Here is a 19,571-nt window from a genome sequence, read left to right as displayed (position 1 = left end):
TGAGGATTCATGTATAAGTGCTAAATGGAAAGCATCATCATACATATTGTTGCTATGTTAATGGCAGGTATGTTATCCTAGAAAATAGCTCTTGAAAAAACATTCTTCATCATTCTAAATCTTAGGTATTCTGATATTCCTGTGTTAGTAAATATATTCACATCTTACAAATGCTGAGGAAACATACAGACTAGCACCATGGTGAACAGTAATACCTATATCTTTTTCATATCACTGATAGTACGGGGATTGTGTTGCTTCTATTACTTCACCTCCGATTACTCCAGGACTGGAAAGAGTCAGTCACCACGAGCTTGGCAGCTGCAGGATCCAGATGTAGCCCCTGGAATGAATCTCCCCAGCAGTGGCAGCTGGCTATCACTTTCCATTTTCTGGTGCTCTCAGCAGATTTGATATGATAGTGCTGTGCATCATACCAACATTACCCTTTTTCACACTATTTTCCTGTAATGGTGGGGAACTGACTCACTGTGGCATGCTTCTGAGGTGAGAGAGGACCAAATTATATACAGAGACCCTGTTTCACTTGCTTACATTGCTTTAACTCCAGTGACCTGAATGGATTTACCTTTGATTTACACTGACTGAGAAAAATAAGGTTCAAAATGCATGGTAGTTTTTCAAACTAGCAACAAAGCAAATCTGCCCCTTGCTTCTGTTTTTAAATAGTGCAGAATGTTCCAGCCAAAGTTCAGAAAAACTAACTTGCACAGTAACTAGGACTGAGAGAGGAATTCCTGTATACTCAGTCTGAACTAACCCTGGCACTTTTAGCCAGGGTTAAGTTAAATAAAAGAACAGTGAAAAGAAAACAGCTGAGTCTCAATCACCCTGGAGAATATGCATGGGAATGAAACAGAGCTGCCTGGATAAAACCGAAAGTATAGATAATACAAACTGTATGTAAAATACACTTAAAATACACATTTGGTATATAGACTTTGGGGAAAACAAAAAACCAAACAACCCTTCATACTGATTTCTGTTGAGAACAGTCACTAGGTAAGAAGCGACAGGCAGAGCAGAGCCTTGGCGGGTGGCATGCCACGCTTATTACCCTGTGGCACTAGGCACTTACTAGTTTGGATAATCTAACCATGGGTAACCCAGAGTTGGCTACATACGTGTTTATTGTGTAGTCCTCTGTTTAAGCTTTTTCTCATTCTTGGATTGTGATCAGTTCAACCACATGCAAAGCAGGAATGAATTGGACCTAATTCTTCTGGGTTTTCTAATTAAAATCAAGCTTTAACTGAAATCTATTAGGGGAAGATAAAATCTCACCAGTTGCCTTCTGTTAATGGCAGATGACACTGTGAGTTTCTGGGTTCTCTAGTGATTGTTCTTACAACATGTGCAATTGAATTAGTAGGACTGCTGTCTGCTGCTGAAATTGGAGTATGCAAGTATGTCCCAGCTACATCAACCAAAATCCCAACTGCATCATCTGAAAAGGGGACTGAGAGGAATAAAATACAGCCATGGGGTTTGTTTGTAAATATATGCTGCTAGACTTAATTGGAATATTTGTCATCTATTATTGTGGTGGCCAGTTCTGATTCTGAGGGAAGCAATTTCTCCAGGCATGTTTATGATTAATCTAAAGGACGACTATTTTCCTTTCCCCTATGCATATGGTAAGAGTCACACTGATGACTGACGATGATTCAGCTCTGAAGTCCCAACTGCATGGGCATATCCGGTCAGAGCATGCCTGCCTATATCTAACTATCCCAAATTCATTCTCTGCTTTTTTTCATGTAAATAAAGAAACATCACTTTAGGTCTTGAAATAGAGACTGTATGTGCATATCCTGTAACACAGCTTGTGAGCAAAAGGAGAGGGTAGACATGGCTGTGTGTGTATCCTTGGATACCCAGTCATAAAACACCCTCCGGTTTATGGCAGTATCTCACTGGCTTTAGTGGGAGCTAGTTATTACGCTTCATGGTAAGGCTGGCAGCTGCTCTCTCCAGTTCCTGATTTCCTTTTACTTTATTTGTCCAGCTTCTCTTTTTCTAAGGACAAGTCCAAGCCCCAGATCCCAATTTTTGCGAAAGTTTGAGTCCAGATCTTAATGGAGACTTTAATGGCATGCAGCCACCACTCCATTTTGTGGAAGTGTCCATTTGTAGCCAGTGAATAGCAAAGGCTTGAGCAAAGCTAGTAAAAGAATTTTTAGCACATAGCTTTCTTCAACTGTCCAATTAGTACTTGAGTTACAGCCCAACACAAAGATCTGAGCAGTGAAATCAAGTGGACTATCAATTTTTTTTTCTTTTTCCTGTTCTAGTTGCAAATTTAATCTCCAAATGTTTCCATTTTGTTGTCCTGGATTAGTGGATAAATGGGTAGATCTTTTTTTTTTTTACATTCCGGACAACATGGTGGGGGTCTGTTGCCTTTTCACTTGTTATGAAAATGAGGTGTGTGGAAGAATCTAACCAGGCTCTTCCACTCGCATTTCTTCCAAGCTGGCAGACTTGTTACATGATTCTGTCAAGGGTATGAAGGTAAGGGATGCCTAATGCAAAAAAAAAAAAAAAAAAAAAAAAAAAAGTGGAAAAAAGGGAGAAGAAAGAATTTGTTTTATTTTTCCCTAAAATGATTTTTCTTTTTTTCCCCTTTTTTTGTCGTTTTAAAAGAGTGGAGGAGGAAGGGGTAGAAGACTCATTTACTTCGCTCTAGATTAACCCTCAGTTGCACTGACACAAATAGCCAGTGATCTTTATTTGGATTTGTCTTCTGCTTATTTTTGTATCTCTTATTTTAAGCATCACAAGACCTTTTAATCACTCTTTGGGCAGGCTGAAAAGACGTAATATAAAAAGACACTGGGAACTTCAAGAGGTCCAAATATATCAGATTAGTATTACAGGTATAGGACTCTATCCAAACCAGCTTACGCCAGTGAACTCTGCTTTGTATCATTAATAATCCTGACACTTCCTTTGTGACCTAATCAATACTCGTGATGTCTGGAAGCGCCAAAATTTCACACTATTCTTTTAGGACGATTTGTTTTGGGGTTATTTTCTTACCAAAGCTAAAGTTGCAGGCATCCACTGCAGAGTACAACAGGATGGCTTTGCCATGAAGGTGCCATTGTGCCTTTTCTTTCATTAATATGAGAAAAAGTTTAGCTTCATTACTACTTCTTTCATTACTTTCTCACACCTAAAGTTATTGTGTTTTTTCCTCAACAGTAGTATCACCATTTGCTGGCATATGTTAATTGAAGGGAGTATATTCCCTGACCCCAGAAGCTGTGTAGGATCTTTGGTGGAGATACCAATCACAGTGATGTTCCTTATCTCCCTTTTTTATGAGGACAGCATGTCTATCAGTTGTAGCAGAAAGGGAGAGTCATTCACCTTAATTAGTGTTTTCAGTCTTGTACAAGAATACTGCTTAGGAAAGGCAGTTCTTTATACATACAAAATAGCTTTCCCACACCACTCACCAGCTCCAACTCAGGTCTCATGGCCTGGCAGACTTGGAGATGATTAGGGTAACCGAGAGCAGGATTACTGTTTGATGCCTTCAACAGCTTATTCTCAAAGGCCCACAAATAGCAAGTTCTGCTTTTTTTCTGTGCACGGTTCTATCAGAATATTTTTTAGTGCCTTTTTATTATTCTTTTCACCCACAGAACTTCTACATCTGGAGCAAAAGCAAGCCCCTAATTTCATCTTTCACCCTGAACAGGATCATAATCTAAGTGTGTGTGGGGAGAAGTATGTTATTAACAAGAGAAAGAAATAGCTGGGATCACCTGAGGCTGTGAGATGAGATTCAAACAAGCAATTGTAGTGATGATTTGAGAAAACGAGGTGATGGGACTTCTGAAACACACAGTCTGATCTGGGCTTGGCTGAAACATACCAGAAAGCTTAGGTCAGAGCTGCAAGGTTCAGTGCTTCTAAACATATATAATAAAGGACTTTTGCTATCTTGCTATTCCTTCCTGCTGAAGAAAGTTTTTGAGGCATGTGATTTGAGGACACATGCACCTTCCAAAAGTAGTACCAGTATTATTGATATCTTTTATATGTAATTGAAGAAAATGTATATTTTTGAATGCATATGGTTGTAATCGTCTAGCAAAATGGTTTTGTTCTAGGAACAACTGGCAGAGAAAGGAGGAAAAACTGAGAACAGTGCAGTCTCCGAGAACATTCTCACATGACTATTTTCAACAATAGGAAGATTAACATGGGAGAATGAAAGGCTCACACTAGAGTCACAGACTTTTTAAGCTCTGTTATCAGTTGTTCTAGGATATAAATTCTTTTCGAGCCTCCTCTTATTAATAAGCATGAAAATGATTGACAGCTTTAAATGAAGTGTAGGTGTATGTCAGATTCTTGGCAAATGGTCGGTGCTGCAGCTCTTGGGTGGTGTCAGGGAGGGAGAAACACAGTCCTGAAAAGACCTCAGTACCGCAAAAATTCCAATCTCAGCCCATTATCCTGTGCATATTTTTAATGTCTCCATGTTTTTTTCTGGAATATGTAGTTTTTAAAAGCTACGCACATACATTATTATATGGACTAGCTAGATCAATGTGTTTTGCTCAGAAGAGTTTGTATGTTCTATTGTCTCTGTCACATATTGTGGTAATTATCTTTCTCAAGTCTTTTTCTTTTTTTTTTTAAGACGAGAATAGCTTTTCTCCTTTTTTTATGATCATGTTACAGTTAACCCACTTCCACAAATAAGAGTAGTCAAGCAAAAATGACACGGTGTCCTACCCCAAATATTTGGGGACTACGCTGTCTCTCAGTAGTGATAAAATTTTCATTATAAAAGGACTCCAGTAAAATTTTGATGTAAGTGATAGACAGTGAGAGAAAAGTAAGTGTTGGCTTGTCTGTCTGCTGGTTTTCCAAATACAGTTCGGCCTAGGACATAACGCACGCAGACAGCAAGCACCGAAAACAAACACACAGAAAGAACCCAATCTCAGCATAGATAAGTTTAAAATAATAACATAATAAAAAGAGCAAACAATATTTTGCAGACATCGAACACAGAGTAGTTTACCCTGGCATGAACTGTGGTCTAATGATGAAATGATATTTGGCACTGCACAGCAGATAAAGCTCGGTAACAATGGCTGCACTGTAGCCTGTGTGGTTTATACATTTGCCTAGCGCCTTACTTCGGACAAAGAATTTAAAACAGAGGCAATGAAGAAAAAATAAATGAGTGGGTTTAAGTTTACTGTATTATAAATACACATAGACATTGCTGCAGATGTTATTCATTGGCAAATGTTGCCACACAATTATGCCGTGTGCTTCATAATATTTTAATGAGCTTTTACCCTAAATAGCAATGAAAATGGAACAAGAAGAAGCTCTTAAGGAGCAAAAAGTTTGGGAGGAGGGAGAGTTGTTAGATTTTTTTGTTTGGGGGGTTGTCTTTGGGAAATGCACGTGACAGATATTGGAAAACGTCAGGATCAAAAATTGTCTAAGTATAGGAAAACAAAATCAACCCTTATACATGGGTAGTATGCAAAACAAAACGGTTGGTTTTATTTACTTATTTTTTGATTCATTCATTTTTGTATAATTTATTTGTGCTACAGGAAAGTAAGAAAAGGTTATAGCGTAATTCAGGTTGGTTTTATTTTTTAATTGTGGGAGGGATAGGGAACTCTTAACTGGAACTGTTATAAAAGTGCTGTTAATATATTGTGCCAATTAAAGTCTTGAAATAAATAACAAACCACTTAATATGTGTTGTAAATGTCATGCTGATTTAAGCATTGTTATGCATAGATTAAATCTCTTTGGGGGATGGATCACTAGGCAGTCAGTGAAGGGTTTGATTTTTTTTTCTCCTAAAAAAAAAGTACAAACCCCAACTTTGCCAGGGAGAATTCCAGTGCAAAGCAGAGACGTCTGATAACCACATTAATGCTTAGCATTTTAATTCTATTGGTTTGTAAGAAAGATCTCTTTTATTCTCTGGATTTGGCATGCCACCAGCTACCTGTGCTGCCCCCCAGCCTCCCGAAGCAGAATAATCCGCTTGGATTTCATTTCGGCATACCCCCCATTACCAACTCTGTGCATCCTGCTCCGGCAGCTTTAAGCGCAGGAAATGGGCTTCTGCCGGGGCCTCCTCCCAAGCCCAAGCCGAGCTCCTCCCGGGCTCGCGGGGCGTCCTGCTGCCGATTCGGTCGGAAGCAGAGCTGGGCCCTTTCCCAGCACCGAGGGCGGGCTGTGGTGGCGGGGACAGCGGGGGACAGTGGCAGGCACGGTGGGGAAGGGGGGGTCAGCCCACGGCAGCAGCTCTCCCGGCTCCCTGCTCACCCTGTCCCGGCATCCGCAGGAGCAAGGCGGGTGGTGTTTGCTGGAAGTGCCCATGGCTGCGGCACGTGGGAATAAAGTACAAGTGGGTTACTGTGATGCAGGACTGCGACTGAGGTGATTTGAGCTGATTTGGGCAAATCCTTGGCTTACCTTTGGATAACTCCCCCCTTCACAGCTTTCTCTGCTCCACCAAGTCAAAGGACAGCAGCACTGCCATGCAGAGGTCATTCAGCAAAGTCTTCTCCTTCTCATTTCCTGAAATTAGGACTGAACTGACTGCAGACGGGACTGTAACAATTTGGCTTTTATATGCTTTCTAGCCTCACATAGGGACACATGAAATACAGGACTGGTGTATTTTGACTCTTCGTGTCTGCATTTTTACAGCAAGTAAGAGTAATATCTGGAGTTTATTTCCTTCTGCAGGGCATTTGCAAATACAGTGGGATGCGTAGGAGAAAATCAAGAGAGTTCCTAGGCTGGAAAGTGTCTGATACAGCTAATTCACCACCAGGGGATCCAGAAGTACCAACATCTGTGGGTGCAACTAATTCCAAAATTGGGATATGAAATACTTACCAGTCCTCCACACCCACAGCACAGCACCTGAAAGGAAGGAACGGCTGGCCCACCATCTGGGAGAGCACAGAAGGAGGAGAAACACAGCCTCAGGACTTCTACCATTTTCACACTTTTGTATGTAGAATCTCCCAAACTGTTTTCATTTGTTCACAAAACCCGGATGAGATGTCCTGGAGGATATCGTGAACAATGAAGTCAGGGTTCAATTAACGTGAAAGCCAAGGCAGGATTGTATCTAACCAATCAATGGAGAAAGCACAGATGGGTAAGGGGAGTTTTAAAAGAAGGCAGTAGAAAACAAAAAGTTGCTATGAGGGAAAGAATGAAGATTGCTAGATGCAGAAGATTTTCAAATTCTGTTTCCACTCATCCTTGTTTTCTTCCCTCACTCACATCTTGAAGACAGATGTCTGATTTGTTCCTGCTGGGTTTGAAATGCTGCAGTACAAGCTGAAGAACATGCTGATATCAAATTCATCCAGTATAAATTGTCAGAAATCACTAGAAGGACACCTGATTTGTAAAAGTGTAAAGTGTGCAGAAGTTAATCTTGGGATCTGAGGCTTCATCCTTAGAACATGTTAATGTTGCCCCTTAAACTATTACTTAACTAAAAAGCACATGTGCGTCGAACACTGGCAAGAGGCTGAATTGAACTTGTAGTGTCTTTTACAAATGTTCTTTCCCTTTGCTGCTGTCTTGAGATCAAAGACTTGCAAAAGGCAATCTGTCTGTAAAGAACAGTTTGGGAGATACAGATAGCTCTTCTTTTACTGGTTCAATTATTTTTGGTCATAAGTTTGAGGAAGGTTGACTCTTGTTGTGCGAGACTTCTACACTGAAGGCCTTTACCACAGATACAGCAAAATCCATGTCATTTTTGGACAAATGTATGACAGAAAAGTAGTGGCCGGCAGAGGAATATATAAAAGTTGCATTGGATTGGAGGGGGGAAAGGCATAGAACTCCTAAAGATATCTTTGCTAATTCTTCATAGCTCAGCTCTGTGAGGAGATTGTGAGAGCTCTGGATGCAGCCAGTGACTAAGCTATGGAAATAATGGAAAATGTCCTGCCGTGCTCTCTGTTGTTTTCTTGCACCTGTGGTACCACTGCAAACTACTGGTCAGCAAAGGACGGTTTATTAATGCTAAGAAATAGTCTTAATCCCATGATGTTTTCACACTGAAGAAAGTATTCTTTACTCTCATTGTCTCATAAATAAGGAGAAACTATCATAAAGGCTATGAGGTGCTTCAAGAAAGATGACCACATGCGAGTGTGTCCTTATTGTCCTGTAGAGTACTAAATCAAAAGTCTATAACATTGCTGGTTTGAAAGCAATATTTACTTTTTTTTCTCTTACTATTCTTCTCCTGTTTGAAATGTTCAGAATGGAAGTCATACATTTTTTAGAGCTGGTTAATTTTTTGTTTTCAATAATAGATTGTCTGTTTCAAAATTATATATATAAATCACATTCATTGAAAAATTTTCTTTGTTTGGCAAATCTGAAAATTTCAGACACTGTTTTTCCTTTGTACCTACCATTATTTGTTTTCACTGAATGCAGTACAGTCACGAAAAAAAAAAGTTTTTTGTTTTTGTTTTACTTTTTTCATTATGATACATTCTAAAGCTACCCATTTTGGAAAAGCGGCAAGGTATTTATAGCAATAATGGAGATTGTATGAAGATGATGACAGTGAATGAAATTTTCACTCTGTCCTGTAGACATTTTTGAAGTTGGAAAAGTTTGGAAAGAATTGAATGGAAAATGGGAGTGGGTGTTCAGAAGTGAAAAGGAGAAATAAACTGAAATCGATGTGACTGCTTAAATATCATCCTTTGGATTGTACTCAGTGACAAAGAGAGCAGATTATAACTGCTTATTTTCAAACTTAATATTTTTCAAAATATAATTGATGAAACACTTCGGAAAGATGGAAAACTTCTCAGTTTTGAAGCTCAGGTAATGGAAACTAATCTTTACAAAAATAAATTTCAGACATTTCCAGTCTACCTCTAATGAAAGTGGCTTTGGAGCTGTTTATTTATTGAATGTTGCTGCCTGATGGTTTATATTTATATTTGCGTTTTACTCACTTTTAAGAATTATGCAAGTTTTAAAACTTTTGGTAAAATTATGTTCTCTCTCTCTCTCTTTTCATCTTATAAATGATGTGTGCAGGATGATTGATAGAAGCATAAATTTCAGGGAGCTGCATTACTTGATGGAATGAACTACCACCAGTGCCAGCAGTACCCACTTACCAAACTCTTCTTTATCTTGCCACAGATGGACAGGAAAAAAAAATATATATATATAGGCTTATTTACAAGAGACAGGTGAGTAGCTGGACTATAAATCAGATTGTGATTTATCAGAAGATCTATTGCCATACATATTAGTATGTTTATCAGACAGGCCTCTTTCAAAGGATAAAACACTGTGTTGAGGAACTAAGAAATCTGCCTTCTTTTGTGTTTAGATGTTCTGTTTGAACATTAGGCTTGTCATCATTGTGGGTGACCAAATGCAAATTTATGGCACATACAAGTTATGCTGTAAATGGTGGACTTGGCACTCTCTTTGCTGTTCTTTCCTCTCTATGATGAAAACTTTCCAGATTATTATTATTATTTTGCAGAAATAATCAAATTTGAAGAGATATACCTAGTTTAATAGTGCAAACAGTGGACCTTGCCCTGAAGATCTGTGTTTGGTGATATTACATTAGCTCCTCTATAGCATAAAGTATTATTGTAATCTGTTAGAGATGAAGGAACTGCTGACCTGCAAAACAAAATGTCTCTTCCCAGATCTTGCCAAAAAAGCTTCAATCTAGACCTCATAGTCTACTGGGAAAAATACAGTGAGAAAAGCTTTTCAATCTGTCCTCTCTAGAGGATACTATTCCTGCTATAATGTCTCTTACACAGTGGTAATTCCATTGTGACTCTACAGTAGGAGAAAAGCACTAAGAGCATCAAACAGTGCTTTTCAGGCTAGGGGGTCACATCTTTCTATGTTTGTGTGGTGTTCATTGCAACATCTGTTATAGCTTCTGAATAGGAGTGCAGTACAAATATTAAGTGATAATTCTAGATCTAAAGAGAGAGATGTTATGGAACTCTGGAGTTTTGGTTGTGGGGAAAAGAAAGGTTTGCCCCCCCCCTCCATTTCCTTTCCTCCCTATTCAATAATTCTTACCAATATTTTAGATAAGGATGGATTTCTTATATCCTCATTTCTTTTAATCCCGCTTTGGGCGACCAAGAATTTACAGTGGCCATTAAAAACAAAAACAAAAACAAAAACAAAAACAAAAACCCACCCCTCTGTGTAACAGTTCACTGAAAGTAATAAAGACAAAAGAAGACACTCTTGTTCCATCCTCTCAACAGTTTTTGTTTTGCATACAAGCGAGAAGCAACATCATTCCCCAGGAGTCTATTCACCATTTTCTATTGTGCAGCACTTATTGATCCAATAGTAATTATCTTATTGAGATAGCACGGATAAAAAAAAGGAGCTGACAAAATTCAATGCCAGAAATAGAAATTCTGTGCTGCTGATTGCTCATGGATTGAGGAAAAAACCACCCTTCTTATAGGTATACTAAAATAATGTCATTTTCTTTTGTGTCTGTGCAAACAGACCTACTTTGCACCCAAAACTTATGAACTGGGCACAAATCCTTCTTATACTTGATGGGCAGTGTAGTGTAAAACAGATTTAATCTGTTTAATTCTTAGGTCTGTTTTTTTCAGCTTCACTGTGTTTTATAAAGGTGCAGAATATCCTTTAATACCTACGCCTGTACCATAATAGATGCCTAGGGGATACAGCCATTCTTGTACGTGACTATAGCTTCTGGTCCTTTGTGCTGAGGCCTGTCATATCCAGGAAAACTGTGACTGTATTGTACCTGAATACAGAAACAGCCAAAATATTGATTTGTGGGCCACATAAATTGTTGCCACCAAAATGAGTGTAGAATTAACCAAGTTGTCTTAGACAAGGGAGTATTTAGCCCATTGATTTTTATGCATCTATCTGGAACAGAATATTTTATATTTTTACTGTATTGCTGTGCAGAAGATCTATTTAAAACAAAAAAAGGTCATGAGAGCCTAGTGCAGGCAGGAGGACCAGGAGCAGTATAGAAAGTATCTTCACCACTGCTTTTTGTTAGACAGCATACCTCTAAAGAGTGAAGTTGTCAGGAGAGAAATGAGAGAAATGTTGTCACTATATTACCCCCCACTTATAACTACAAACAGTTCATTAGAAATGGAACTTTACCCAGCAAAAGACTTATGTTTGCTGTTCTATATACAAATTCAGTGGTTAAAAAAATCAATTGGAAAATATTCTGAATAGTGTAAACAATGTTAAGATCAGCAATTATGAGATAAGCACTGAAGTAATTTTCACTTGACTGGATGTGGGTGTGCAGGAGTAAGCCTACTGTCTAGTGGTTGATGCAAGACTTCCTTACATACCAGTTAGGGTTCATTGCTGCTAATTATTAAATGCGTTTTAAAGTTGCAGTTATAAAACAGAAAACACACCTGAATAGCATCTTGTGACTGTGTTGTAGTAAGTCTCTAGCATTTTCTCTATCAAAAAGAAAGTGGCTAAATAAGAGTAAGTAGCACTACATAATTTTTTCAAAAAAAATTTTTTAAATAAATCTCTTCAGACATACTCCATCCTGAAACTGAAGTAATTACTGGGATATGGCAGTGTGAATTAGGATCTTCTACACAAGGGAAAACATACCTGGAAGTTCAAGAGAACTTTATCTAAAAAAATACCTAAGTGCACCACTCAGCAGGAATCACAAAAATTGAGAGAAGGAACTCTACGCTGTATTTCTATTGCATATTCAGTATGTGGTGCATGAATCCACAGTCACATAACCCATGGCGGTGCATCCATGTCACTGAGCTGATATGCACAGTTCTGCTGAAACATGACCTATTTGGCCATGACAAACAATGGAGCAAAACAGTTTGGGTTGATATAGCTGGAGGCAAAGCATCACAATCACACTCGTACCGGCAGGTTATTATGAAACAACCCATTTATGAAACAATCCCTCTTGCTGGGAATTCTACATTTCCTGTGACCTCATGACTGCACACCAACACAAGGAATTCTTCTGCCTCATAAATACTAGAAAATGAAACAGGAAGCTACACCAAGCAAAGGCAGATTAGGTCATCTACTTTTGGCCAGAGGAGCTGGAGAACAAACATGGCTCAGCTGTGACAGACTTTGGCTGAACATTTTCACAGAAGTTAGTGCTTAGTGGTAATATATCATGTAAGTTATATCAGGGTGCTTGTGGTTGTGACAGAATTGCCAAACAGGACCAATATTAGCATTTGGATAAAAAAAAATAAAGAAAGGAGAAAACCTGTAGCCTAAGCTTTTTCAAGCCTGCCTTCTCTGAAGACATGTTTTAAAGAACATTCCTTGCCTCTGGAAAAGAGAGTTGGAGATTCACTTCAAATATTGGTGTCCAATATTCCTTGCACAAAGTTTCACTTTTGTAGACATCTAAAAGAACTATTCTATTTAACAGTCTGTTAGAAATTTAATATTAAATTTATTTCCTTGTTGCCAGCTAAAAATCTTGCACATATATCTTAAAATCCCTTACACATATACATATTCTGATGTTAATCCAAATGCTGGTCTGCTTTTACTAACATTTTAAAACAATAAACATTTTGGTTATCTTCATTGTTATCTGATATAATGCTGAAATATTTTGTTTGATTCTAAAGTGCCATTTTGGTATACAATTAACCCAAAGGAAGGCAAAAGCAGTGCTTATGTGAAGATGGAATTTGTTGATCAGAAATAACGATGAATTGCTGAAAATCCAAAGGAAGATAACAAGAACAAGAGGTACAATGAAAGGCTGGAGAAATTTGTTTTATTTAGTTTGGAAACCTGAGAGGAGGCTGAGATGTGATGGTAATCTTTCAGTACACAAATAGTTTTATGAAGGAAGCTGTCATCAGTTGCTGCTTGTGGTTACCAGGGAATCAAATTACTTTTTGGAGGGGAGGGGTGGGGTGACTTGGAAAAACAAGAAAAGCTTTCTTAAATATGATGAACTGAAACACTCAAACAGGGTACAAATGGAAGTTGTACAGTATATTTTGTAGAGCATTTTAAAAACATGTTGATAGACTTGTGTTGACAATGGCCTAGATTCTGCTTCTGAAAGGAACTGGATCTACAAGTTTTGTGGTGCTTTTATAGCCTAGCATTTCCACAACCACTCAAAATTTGGTTTTGATCACTTTGGCAATGCATGTGGTCTGACAATGTAGAACCTGTTTGGATTGAAATGGAAATCTAGAGCTCTTTCCGTAATTCTTTGTCCATGGTCTGACAGACAGACCTGTGCATATTGTAAAAACAACAACAACCAAAAAAAAACCTATTTTTTTTAGTTGGGCACTGGGAAGGACTCACTTGTCTATACATTAACAATTGCATCTGGTTTCAGCTTGGAGAAAGGTCAAGACCTGACTAGAGAAAATGTGAGGAAGGCCGGTGGGAAGACAGAGAAAGAGTGAGAATTTGAGACTGAACAGTGAATAAATGTGCCTAATTTCTCTGTTGGTCCATCTCTGTCTCTTTGTGCTCAAGAATTCTCAGGGCTCTGTCATTTCTTTTTTGTTCTTTCTGATCACCCAGATGTGCCTATAAATATGTTACAGTAGAGTAGGATCAGCCTTGATCATTGATGCCCAGAATTTATTTGTAAGTCATCTCACACTTTAACTTCCTTCATTCTTGGGATTCTAGGCAAAAGCGGGTTCACTGCCTCAGAGTACCAGAGATCAACGACCTAGTGTGCTCTCTGACTCCAGCAGTGCCCGTGGAGAGCACCAGTCCAGGCTCTGGAGTGTCTGGAATAATCAGATTTTAACTAGAGCTGCTGAAAACAAGCCTTTTTCATGGTGACATTTTTTGGCTGAAGCATCAAAATCAGTTTCTGTTTATGCAAAATGCAGCAGTGAGGAGTCTGAATAAGCAAGAATGTTAATAATCACTGCAATATACTGCAAAGTGTGGATTGTTTCCTTTAACACTTCGTATCTTTCCTCTCAAAGGTTTCCAGTGGCTTTGAAAACTCAAAGCATGTTTCATCTTTAAGATTCCCAGCTGCACATTGACCCAGACTTCAGGATCATTTCAGGATCTGAGGTTTCAGTTCACCCCGTTTCAGTTAAACACTCCACTATACCCAGAGTTGCTCACAATAACGGTTTGATCAGGTACAGCAGCTGGGTTCAAACTAATCTTTAGACTATCTTCAAACTGACTGTGTACTTAAGGATAAGGATCATGGCATTGCTTTCTAGGTGGGCAAAGTAAGGCATGGAAAATTAAGTGCATTCCCATTAAATGCTGCAGTGACCGATTGTCAGGGATAGGCAACAGAAGGCAGGAGGTCTTGTACCTCCCCCTTGCTCTGACCACCAAACCCCACTCCCCACCCCAAAGTGCCCAGGTGATTCATGCTTAACCTGCAAGTCAGACACTAAAGAAGGCAGTTATGCAGGAACCTGCTCTTTCCACAAATTACAGAGGAAGGTATATAACTACAAGGCAGTAAAGAGGCACTGATTAAATTTTGGCAGAGAGCAGGGTGAATGGAAAGGGTTGTCCACAAAGACTTACTGCTTCAGAGTTGGTGCAGGAAGATCACTTTCCCCTCCAGTGCTTGCTTTAGGGAATAACTATGCAAAGTTAAAGTAGTAATAGTAATTAAAAAAAACTTGGCTAGAATGCCTCATAGTATATTCAAAAAAATAAGCTATGCACATGCACCATCAATTTTATCCCAGTGGCATCGCTTAGCATAGTTAGTATTAAGATTTGGAGCTATTTTACATAAATAGGATGACAGCTCAACACAGTCGGGGGTGTTTTTATCGCCAGTTTAACTGGCATTAAATTAGTGGGTATTTAAGTGTCACTAAAACAATTTAGGGTCCAATTCACAAAAGTGTTGGCTCCAGTAATATTCTAATACCAATGAAAAATTGCATTTTAGGTTAATATAAAACTCATTTATTGTTTTGTAGCAGGCAACCATGCTATTTTGTTGGTAAGTGGCTCCAAAATGATGTTGTCTGATCTCAGTCAGAGTACATTGCCTCCCTGAGAACCATCCTATCTCACTATGAGAGCAGCTCACGGGTCAGTATAGTCCCAGACAGGTGCTCTCTGAAACTCTTCACCGGGGCTGTGGATGCACAGTCCTCTTAAAAAGTGGACCACAAGATCTGTAATCCCTGCGAATCAAACAGATTCATTCAGGTCTTTCAGCGCACAAAATACACCTACCGAAGTTGTCAGCACACTTTTTTTTCCCCCAAGGAAATGATTAATACATGGAAATAAAAAGCTCCAACTCTAAATTTGTTCCTCTCTTTAAAAGGTCCTGCTGTGCATGTATCTACTGGCACATGTATTATTTCTTTGTTTTTGACCAACACAAGGGATGAATTATTTACAAGGCCTGATTTCATATGCCTATTGTGTCTGCTGGTAAGGAGGCAGTATGCGGCAGCACCAGGAGAGCTGGGCGCTGTGCTTGCAAAGCTGTGTGATGTGCCTTCCAGGGGCTTATTGTGTGCTTTTGGGTTAGTGGAGCAAGCACACTGAGTTAACGGTGGCATCAGCTGCGGAGGCAGCTGTTTTGCCCACCCTCTGTGCTAGAGGAAATGTGCTGCAGGTTTTTTCTTTCTTTTGCTTTTTTTTTCCCTCTTCCCAATAGGGTGTGAATGAGAAGGAGTAAAGGAAAGATTTGGGGGATCAAAGAAAAATTAATGTTTCACAGTTAGTACTGCTGTTCTTTCCTTTTTTTTTTTTTTTTTTTTTCCCCCCTGTTTGAACACACATTGCAGCCTCCAAATTGTTCATGAGTCATGTCACTCTGGTAATTTATATATCAGAAGTTTTTTTTCTAGTGGATTTCAGGAATGATTTATTCTTTAGTTATTGCTTTATTTACTTACCTAATGGATTGATTGATGTGCCAGCATCCCTCAGGCAGTAGAGGCCCCCTGTTTCTGTTTTTTTCAAAGGAAGTCAATCACTAACAGACAGGAGTTTCACAAACATGCTAATGTCAGACCTTTCTTATTGTTCTGTGTTCATAATGAGTTCCTGTTGGCCCACATACAATACCTGTCACTGCCTACCCATTGAAACCAAATCCCGCACCAGGCAGTTGTGAGCTTGGGCAGGGACTCCATGATAAAGTGCTGCAAAAGGCTCTGGAGCTCAAGCAGTGATTTTCACTGGCCTGGACACTTACAGCATGGAGCTTCTTCAAGCAGCACGTTCCCCAAAGTAATCAGGCTGTCCTGTAACAACGGCAACCATTACCATTGCATCTGGCATCAGTTATTTGCAGATGAGAAATGTTTAGGCATAGCGGACTACCACAGTTGGTAGATTTGCTCAGGCGGAGACTTCAGATAGCCTGATGCTTTGTGTACTGCTCTAGCTCATTTTAATTTTGGACTGGATGCTCACTGAGGAGCAGTTAGAGAGAGCCATCATGGGGGACAGGGGAAGTCAAGGCGAAAGGACTTGCTCACACAGCCTTCGTTTCCTCCTCCACCCTTCCCACCACCTGCTGCTGCTCACTGTCTTATTTCTTGTCCTATCATCTTGCAGTGGATGATAATATACTTTAAAGAGGAAAGATTTTGTAAATCCTCCACGGAACTACCTTCATACAAATGTTGAAGTTTTAATTTAAGGGTGCTGATTTGCACCTTGCTGCCCCTGCTGGGCAGTTCCAGTTGGCTGAGCACCTCTGGAGGTTTGCCCCATCTCTAAGGGAAGCGCTAACGCAATAAAGGGATGTAGGTGAAGATCAGACTGAATGAACAGGGCATGAGGCTCGTATAAGACCTGCTTTTCTTCAGAAAAGCTTGATGCTGTTTGTTTTTTGATCTCTGAAGCATTTTACAAATGTGAACTAAGTCAGTCTCACAATCCTTTGCAAAGTAGGTCATAGGCCATTTTATACATGGAATAATTTAGAAAGCGAGGCAGAGGACTTGCTTACAGAGACAGAAAAAAAAAATACCGCCAGACCCAGAATAGGTCCCAGACCTGTATTAAACCTCTTTGACCATTCTTCCCTTGATTCAACATAACGGAACAACAAAAAGCAGCACAGCTGATGGCATACACCAAAGTGCATGTTATTTGATTCAGTTCAGCTCCTAACCAGCTGGTTCCCAGCAAATCAGAGGGGGTATCTGAGTGCTCACAAATCAACAACCGCTACTTCTCATCAAACTGTCTTTGTAGTTGGTTTGGCACCTTGCTGTACAGATAGGTATCATATTATTAGTATGGGGCTGAATACACTAATGATGAGGTAATGTTCCTATGGATGTATCTATGCTAACAGATGTGTTTGTACAAAGACCTATAATATCATTATGCAGCTGCTCAAATGGATTCATATTAAGAAAAAAAAAAAGCCTTGCTGAATAATTGTCCTCTGGAATCTCAGCTTTCATCAAAAATATTAAACACTTGCCTTGTGGCTGGAAGGATAATTTTTGAAATGTGAATGGAGTGACAGCCTGAGTCTGCAGTCAGCCTTACACATCGCTCTTAGGTCATTCAAACTGCTTCTATTGCTGTTATTATTATTTTAATTCAGAAGACTATTGGTGGTGCTTTAATTGCTGATATTACCTAGAGTCTTACTGATACTTTAACAGATCCACTGAGCATGCAGTCAGCTCTGCTACTGATCTTGAGAAGTGGATGCTTCCTGGGTAACATGGAATTCAGCTTTCTTCTTCCAGCATCCAACTTCATAATCCAACATCAAAAATAGTCAACGACTTTGGCTGAGTCTGGAAATTTAAACTGTCTCCAAAGCCTTCCTGAGGACCAAGCACCCTGCAGTTTCTCAATAGCTTCTTCTACAACACAAGTACGTATGACATATTCAAAGTCTATTCAACTCCTTCTCACTCCCCAGAGTTACTGACACAGAAATAAATAAATAGAAACGAGAACTGAAAAAGTCATAATGTAGCATAACAGCTATTTCACTGATAGACTGCCCTGTGAGAAAGGCTCTGAGGATGAGAGAGCCAACAGAAAGCATCTTCTCAGCTACATCATTTTAGGGTTCTTGCCAGATAATTTGTATCTAACATACAAATATGGCCCCTGTGTATGCCTGGCGCCATGCAGAAGTGTTCTGACGTGTTAACAACGCACAACAGAAGAGCATCAGGTAGTTATTAGAAATCTCAAGTTTTCCTTCCAAATAGCCAGCCTCCCAACAGTTTAATAAGTATTACACCCTCCCAGAAATGGTAGGAAAGCAAAGATATAAGTATCATTCAATAAAAAATGATGAAGTAACAGTTAATATGTCAGAAATAATCACATTTTCAGTTCTGTGTACAGGGCTTGCCTTTTGTCAAGTTAGATGAAGTAAGTTAGATGACTTTAAAAATACCATTTGAAGGTTTGAAGCCCAAGCAAATGCCATTTGATATTAGTTATGCTCCTGAGGAATTCTGAAGAGTAATTTCACAAATTTTTGAAGGATTACAAGGTCCCGACATTGTAATGAATGATGATTGAATTTGGCTTGAGAATGGTATAGAACAAGGAAAGCCTATGGAAATTTCTTTTAAGGATAATTGAAATCTGTGAATTTTTAGAAGTCTGAAAATCAGTGCAGCAGCCATTATGTCTATTAGATATAAATTGAACAAAGATAACTTAATTGCTAATTCAGATGAAATAAAAACAACAACTGAAATACTGCACGCATAGTGCAAAGTGGATCTACAAAGACTTACATGTTCAGATTAAATTCTTTCTCCATATGTTGATAGTCAACAGGCCCTCAAGGGACCTGCTGGAAAATTACTTCCCCTGATACTGAGCAGACATTTACAAACAGGTTATGTGAGCAGTTAAACTCTGATCCACCATTTTTAAATTATTAAAGCTTAACTAATCAGTTGCCTCATGAGTACCTCTTCAGAAAAAATGTAACACAGTCTTGGACATTGCAAAGGGATTCTGCTTCAACTCATGGCTGTGTTGCAAAGGCCCGGTGGGCGAATGTCTTGCTGCAGAATGGCTGACGGCTGCCTCTTGCTCCCCTAATCTGACCCTGGCTGTCCTCCACATCAAAGGCTACTGCTTCAGGAATATTCCCCAAGGTGCTTGCACCTTTCTTCTTGAGTGTTTATGGTAGTTGCACAAGGCAGTGTTCAGTTGGGTCCCAGATGTGCTTTTCCTGCAGCACTCAGCTAGTCATATTTACATCGAGATCAGCAAACAGCATCAAGAAAATCTGTGTTCAGACTGAAAAGAGAGGAGAAAAAAGGCCTATTAACAACTGTGCCAGCTTTTCTTTAAGTGTAGTAGCCATGAGTAATGTAACTATATAAATTGCACTGGAAGTTATTCCAGAAGTTCCCTCCCCCACAAAACACAATGAAAATATTTTTACATTTTACTACTCTCTACATGGTACTGAAACTATAGAATTGTGCAGCTGAATTTACGGCTACATTGTGAAAAAGCCACCTTGC

General features: G+C 39.2%; 1 long non-coding RNA gene across 1 annotated transcript in view; it reads left to right on the top strand.

The window, feature by feature from the left end:
• Nucleotides 1-8,195, top strand: part of LOC112981870 (uncharacterized) — a 55,935-nt gene extending 47,740 nt beyond the window's left edge. Inside the window, exon 3 of the long non-coding RNA XR_003258838.2 lies at nucleotides 6,775-8,195. This is a non-coding gene — a long non-coding RNA (uncharacterized LOC112981870). The remainder of the gene's footprint in view (nucleotides 1-6,774) is intronic.
• Nucleotides 8,196-19,571: the final 11,376 nt, after the last annotated feature.

The sequence above is a fragment of the Dromaius novaehollandiae genome, chromosome Z (assembly GCF_036370855.1).
Source record: "Dromaius novaehollandiae isolate bDroNov1 chromosome Z, bDroNov1.hap1, whole genome shotgun sequence".
NCBI lineage: Eukaryota > Metazoa > Chordata > Aves > Casuariiformes > Dromaiidae > Dromaius > Dromaius novaehollandiae.
This window is presented reverse-complemented; position numbering and strand designations above follow the sequence as displayed.